This window comes from Mya arenaria, chromosome 5 (genome assembly GCF_026914265.1).
Source record: "Mya arenaria isolate MELC-2E11 chromosome 5, ASM2691426v1".
NCBI lineage: Eukaryota > Metazoa > Mollusca > Bivalvia > Myida > Myidae > Mya > Mya arenaria.
In genome coordinates, this window is record NC_069126.1 from 55,262,690 (window position 1) to 55,270,185 (window position 7,496).

Sequence of the window (7,496 nt, forward strand, 5' to 3'; positions counted from 1 at the left end):
CGTACATCCGACAGCCCATCCCCGCAAAATGTCCACTGTCTCCTAACAACCTCCTGGTCCTTGAACATTACACGAATCATGTAAGTATTATTTCCGTTTTTGACAAACAAACATACGCTATTTTCCCCCATCAATTGGCCCCGCCACCATCCTCTTAAAATCGAAAAGGTACCCTGATTATAGTCGTTTAGATACGGAATCCATGTTCTCAAAAAAAGTTACGCCTACCTACCTACCGTTTTGTTTTTGGAGATGTAAGTGGAAACAATAAAAAAAAATATGGCCAAATCCGAATCAAAATATAATTTTCAGCTCGGTTATTGTTTACTTTTTTAAATTTATTTGCGCCTGAAAGTAGTAACTCAATGAATATACATTGTAGGGTCAGTGGGAAAAGTAGGAATTGAATTTTTCGACGATAGCTTTTATATCTCAGTTTTGACCTAGATATCAGACAAATGGCTTAAATAAAATACTAATGAGATATTGTTATAATGCCGGAGAATAAAGGAAATGAAAAGTCATGATTGGTCTAAAATAAAATTTAAAATAAATTTAGTCGGTAAGCCTACAAAAGGCACTATAAGATAAAGTTTTGAAATATGATTTTGATATTTACTTCAAATTGCTTTCCTTATAAAATCTTTTTCTGTGAAAACATATTAAAGATAATATTTAAAGCCACATTATTGAATTATTCTTTAAATATGATATGTTTTCAGAAGAAACATATAACCCCCTTGCTAGCATCTCGTATTCTCGAGCTATGTGTGACCTATCCTTCTCATCTAGGCATTAAATTTTTATAGAAAAAACACGCGGCGGTCCTATTTCTTCTTTCTAAAAATATGCTTTGAAATTCCCCATTTTGAGAAAAATCCCATACAAAAAGCATTTATGTTAAATCCTTAAAAAAATCTGTTTTTATTTCTTATAAAAGCAAATATATTAAATGAACGGACGAAGGATATTCTCCAATACCTTGGATTGATCTTACCTTAATGAAACTTTAGAAAAAAACAAAAGTCACTCAGTTAAACAAAGTGTCTATATTCAAGCCGAGGAAAGACGAGAGCGATGAAAATTCACTTACCCTTTTCGTCCTACTTGAGATTTTATAATCGAATGTCTGACTTTTGTAATTCCCGATAACTCCTTACAATGGTTTTAAGGCTGTCATGTTCAATCGAATATTAACAAAAAAGATATGAACAATAAGATGAAGGACATAAGGCAGAAACATGGTAAAGTGGAGTAAGTGATAATATGGTTATTTAAAGATATTGGACGATAATTACATAATATATGCTGATAGAATGTGTACCATTAGAAATTCTTGAGAAATCAGTGACACAATTAAAATCTTAATATAAATTGTACTTCAAAAATAATGTGTTTAGGCAAATCCATTAATTCCAGAAACATATCTAAGAAACATAACAGTTTAACCGTCTAAAAGCTTAAAAAGGGCCTATTGTTGCAGATAAATGAAAATAATGAGAGTATTATCAAACGGAAAATCTCTATTTGCCTATATACAACGTTCTAAAAAAAAAAAAAAAAATTGTTTGCTTAAATTTGGTTAGTGAGTGAAACTGCCTGACAGTGTTTTTTATATATACTGTACTCTTTATTAAAGGAGATTTGACTAACTCAGATAGTCGAAAAAGGGGATGTTTTTGGAGGAAAGCAAATGAAATGCATACATTTTATAATATTTAAAATGCTGTTTTAATGATTGGAATATTTCAATCTTAATCAAACTCTTTACCTTTACATTCATTTTAAAATTGAATGATTTTAGAAGTTGTGCTAGTTTAACCGTCAAATTCATCACGTGTGTAACAAATTCGTACGAATATGTCAAACATATGTGAACTTCCAGTTGGCTACCTTTACCCGACTTCATTATAAACTTACTTACTTACCAAACAACGATCTAAGACAAAATGCAGAAACCATGTACAAAGTGCATTTGTTCAAGGTCAAGGTAACATTTAGGGACAGAACTAATTGTATAAAACTCGTCAATTCTTTTGTTTGATCAAAGTCTACCAAATAATTATTCAATTTTGCAAATTGGCCAAAAGATAACCTTTGCAGGGGCGGAACCAAGAACTTCATGTTAAAGGAATTGTAACTAAGAGGGGTAACCTTTTGACTTGTGCGCCTCCATCAGAACCGAAATTAATTTCGTCAAAAGCGTTAAAAAACGGTGCACCAGTTAAAGAAATGATTTATTTCATTTCAGAAAACCCTTCAGCAGTAATTCTTTCTCACTCATTCTGTTAATAGAACGACACGACAGTAATCTGTAACAGTTTGTCATATGACGTCATCCCATGGAGATTATTATGACAGACAGATAGTGACAATTCAAGTTCAGTAACAGTTCAATATTTAATTATTTCAAGTTCACGAAATAATGAAACTTAGATGTTGAAATTATCTTTTTGTTGTTCAATTTGTAAACCGCGATTTTTTTATGTTGAAATCATAAGTTTAAATTGCGTTTATGCTCATTGCATTCGCCAATAATGAACAAAAAGTCAAAAACATTTCCAGACAACCACACTTTTCAATATAGAGATGCACATCTATGTTGTGGTTGAGTTGCATCTCTTTATTTAGAACTGCACTTCCAAGTATAAAGGTGCACCTTTTAATTGATAGAGTGTAACTTTTAATTTAGGATTCACTTGCAAACTGATATTCACAAAAATACGAAGACTGGTAGTTTAAATAAATAAACGAGCGATAATCGTAATATGAAATATTGGTTGGTAACAGGTGGTGAAAAAAGAGGGTACGAATATGTCACATCACCTATTTGTAATATATTCGTACGAATTTTTCACACACGTGTGAATAAATCGTACGAATATATCTCATGTGTAACATATTCCTATATTTAAAAATTATGGTTCAACAGGGCTATATGTCTTATTGTTTATAAAAGAGTGTTTCTGAAAAAATGAAGGAATAGAGAATCCAAATTTTTAAAATACAGTCATATTTAGTATAGCATCATTTCGTTTTAGGTAGTGTAAAAGTATCAGCTGTGGTACTATTGTGGGGACACAGTCTCTCTGACAAGAATGTGGTATATTCAGAATGTTTCACGGTAATCATATGCTGATAAGTGTGATATATTTACTTCCGCTTCCGCTGTTGACAATCAAACTTTTTCTGCAACTAAAATTATAATGTAAAACAACTATCTTCACTGGGTTCCAAAATAAATTTTGAAGCAGCCTTTATCAAAGGGCGTCAAACCCAACCTCAAATCTCAACCGAACCTTGCCCAATATATCATGCAAAGGCCTACGAGGAGGAATAGAGGTCAAAAGAGAAAAGTTATCTCCACTGGTGTCGATCCACAGACAAGAAATCGAGACACTCCTTAGTTTCTCATACCGAAAGTGATTACAGTAGAGGCAGTAACTGGGTTGACTATTGTTTAAGTCCCAAACCATCAAAAGACAGGTCTAATATAAACGAGTATTGGAAAGCTATATTGGTAACGGAATCAAACCTCAGCCAAAATACAACCCCTGTCAATATAAGAAATGTATCCGCCAACAGCACACACTAGCAACACCACCAATATATCTACACCCTACACAAATGCCTTAAGTTCCAGTTTACTTGCAATCTCCTTTCCAAAAGGGTTCTTAGATGCAACCCCAAGGCTCCAGCAACATTCAGAAGCCATTTGTGTTATCGGATAATGATATTCGAAGAATATAGTCACTTCTTTAAGAGAGGACATGGCGGCCAATGTCAACTCTCCCATCCATGAGCAGCTGAAACCACTTCTAGAAGTGGTGTATCAGCTTGTGACCCAGATAAATAACTTTAAAATTGAATTGGGTGCTGCCAATCAATAAAGTAGAAGGAACTGTAATCTTATTAGCAACATGGCTGAGGAGCCTGGTTAGAACACTGACATTATTATCATGATTAAAGTAAGGTGGCCTGGATATATCCTCCAATGATAATGACAGGTCCCACAGAAATGTGGGCAAAGGAAAAATCTAAGAACATCATTGTCAAGTTTGTCTCATGTAAGACCATGTTGTAGTAATATGTCCTTTTTGTAATGACATCAGAAGAAAATACAATGAAAAATACTTGAAAATTTAAGACCAAGTATATATAAGTTTATAGAACTGCCAAGGTTTGAAAACAAAATTATTGTATCCTTTTATATAAGGTATTATACGCTTAAAACATAATATATTTTATGAAGTATTGTCTTAATATATTACTAGGTTATAAATAAAACAACATTGAACGTAACATTTATATCTTTAGATAAGTGTTCATCAATTATTGTTGATACTTGTGTTTGAGCTGATGTAATATCGTCATGGGCATCCTGGTCAATGTTAATGATGTGTCCATGGTAATTGATTGCTATTCGGAAGTGTCTTCTTTAATACTTTATGACATTCATAACTATATTTCTTGTGTTAAGAATAATGGAATACTTTAATTATTTAGTAATAGATAACTACAATTATGATTTTTTTTTAATTTTTACTTTTAACCATACCCGTCTTATCGTAATCTTTGTCAATGGATTAATTATTTCTTAATGTGTTTGTGTAAGGTTTGGCCAACTAATATTAATATATGAATATGATGATTTAAAAACAACTATTATTATTAGGCAAAGTATCTGTAATTGTATGGCATATTTCTGTTAATTTCACTGTTAATTAGCTTGTATCTATCTATCACTCTTTCTGGCTTGCCCTAGATTAGGGTAAAGAACAAAATGCAGTATTCTGTGACATCACAAAAGCCTTTTATAGCGTATGACATGAAAGTCTTCTTTTCAAGCTTCGGGAAAGTGATATTTCCGGTACCCTATTTTTATGGCTCACTCATTGTCTGGTACTTTGTCAGATATGGTTTCAATATCTGACGGAGTTCCACAAGGTTCAATTAGACCCTTACTGTTTTCTGTATTTATAAATGATTTTGTTCGGGAAATAAAATCACCTATACGTCTTTTTTGCAGATGATGCTACCATGTATATCGTTGTCGTTGACCCTTTGTTTTTGTTTGGTGCTCCGCAACTAAATAATGACATGAAAAATTCCCATATGTGGGCAGAAGGGTGGCTTGTATCATTTTACCCAGCGAAAACAGATTCAGTAGAAAAACGAACATATAGGCACATCCACCTATTTTTATGGATACTGTTCAAATAGCGAAATTTACTACTCATAAACATCTTGGCGTCACACCCGCCAGTAACTGGCAAGCAAGGCCTGGCAACTTTTTTACCTCATGCGATTATTTAATACGTCCTGAATCACAAATCACTAGAAGTTTTAAATAAAACATTTCTTACAATATCCTTTAAACGGCAATTGTTGGAACATGCAGATGTAGTTTGGGACAATCTTACGCAAGCTGACGAAGAGGACCTAAAATAAGTTCAGAATAAGAGAGTGCGAATAATCTTTATTATTAAACAGGACTTGAATCTCTTAAGGAGAAAAGGCGGACACATAAATTCACTCTTTTTGCAAGGTGTTCAATTTTCTTATGCCATCTCACTACACTTATTCTAACCCGAGATGATGATACAACCTCTTACAATCTTTCTGTGAATTATGTTAACCTTCGTAAATTTTCTTGTAAAACTCACTCGTTATCAAATTCATACTGCCAACCATAATATTTTCATGGAATGCACTTTCAGAAACTGTTCGTTCTTCACTGCCCTCCTTCAAGTACAAACTTTACAAAAAATTGAATCAGTTTTCCATTCCACCATTAGGCTGAGCGCAAATTGAGTGTCACTCATGCAAGGCTGCGGATGCATTGTAGTTATCTAAAAGGACACTTGTTCTCTAAAATCATTATCAATAGTCCAAATTGCCAATGTTGTGAAATTGAGGACACCTATTATATCTTCCTTCTTAATTATGTCGAGATTTATTTAGTTTTGTGCATATAGCGCTTTCATGCATTATTAGCTCAGAAACTCCTTCATTACCTATTATGCTCTAACCTGGCGTATCCTTCGCATGTTCTTTTGAAATTAATATTATATTAACCAAACTAAAAATGTAGGGCAAACTTGTACATAATTACGTCAGTAAAGGTAGAACAATAAACATAAATTTAGTAAAGAAATTTTCCCAATGTTTGGTCTTATTGCACTTATGTTCTTACTTGAAAATGCACATTATTTGTTTGTCTTAAAAATAAACGATTGATAAGTTTTATAGTGGTCTGTTAATTGATCGAACATATGGCCATTGAAACAACGGTGGCCATCGTGTTATTCTTAATCAAGGCGGGGCTTTGATATGGAAACATCGTTATTCCAGTAACTGCACTTAAAATTATCACTGTTGCCATATTTGCAGATTTGTTTGATATTGCTTCAATTCTACTGTTCTTCGATTTAAACCATGGTGTCTTTTTTGAATGTTCTCTGTGCTATTAACAGTATCCATTTTCTGTTATTTTAAAATCACAACAATTTCATCATGGGCTTCAAGTGGTTCAAATTTAATTTCGACCCAATATTTTAAATAAACTCAGATGATGAATATCTATTACTAGCGACTTAAATGCAGCCAGGCACAATTGCCCCTATAAACATTATAACATTCAAGTTAGTGATACTCTTAAAGTTTGCTCATTTGATTACATACTCAATGCTACAGTTGAAAGAAAATTGCAAAATAAAGCGACAAAAGTATATCACAAATGTTGAGGACAATGGAAAGATCACTAGTGAGAGTTAAACATGAAATACAGAAGAGATGTATGATCAAGTGCCATAAAGAACTTTCAGTGTTTGTAAGAGAGAAAAGTAAACCATTTAAGACTGATTGGCGCAAACGGATTGTAGATGAGAATGTGGGCAGGGCATGTGCTTGGTATAATCAGGTTTGTAAGAAGATATGTAGAAGAGATCCAACTGTTATGCCATACGTTGTTGTTGACTGTTTGTTGGTCGTGTCCGTGAATTAATTCATGATATTCGTTGATACTAAATATCAGTTTTTGCTCTTTAGAACCTAAATATAGCGCTTACCTTCAAGTATACAAGAAGTTACCGCCCTCCTTTTAGCATTCTATACATTGAAAATTCGAAGCAATGCAATTAAAACAACACTTTGACTGCATGAAATATTATTTTATTCTTACAATGCCCTATAAATTAAATGAATATGAACAGCATAAAGTAAAAGTATTTTACAGTCTGAAAAGGTATAGCAAAGCTATTTTTTTCCAACACAAGCTATTGGTTTTGAATTAAAAAACAAGCAATTTCATATAAACGTGTCCAAAATATTCCTGAGACAAGTCTTCCTCCGTGTGTTTATTTGCACCCGGGTCCAAACTCACCCCAGGGAAAAATGTTGGTCATTTAAACGCAGAAATATAAAACATGAATTCATTCCGAATATTGTTATGACTATACTTGAAGGCAGGCAGTTTAATTCCGTGAGTGCATTCA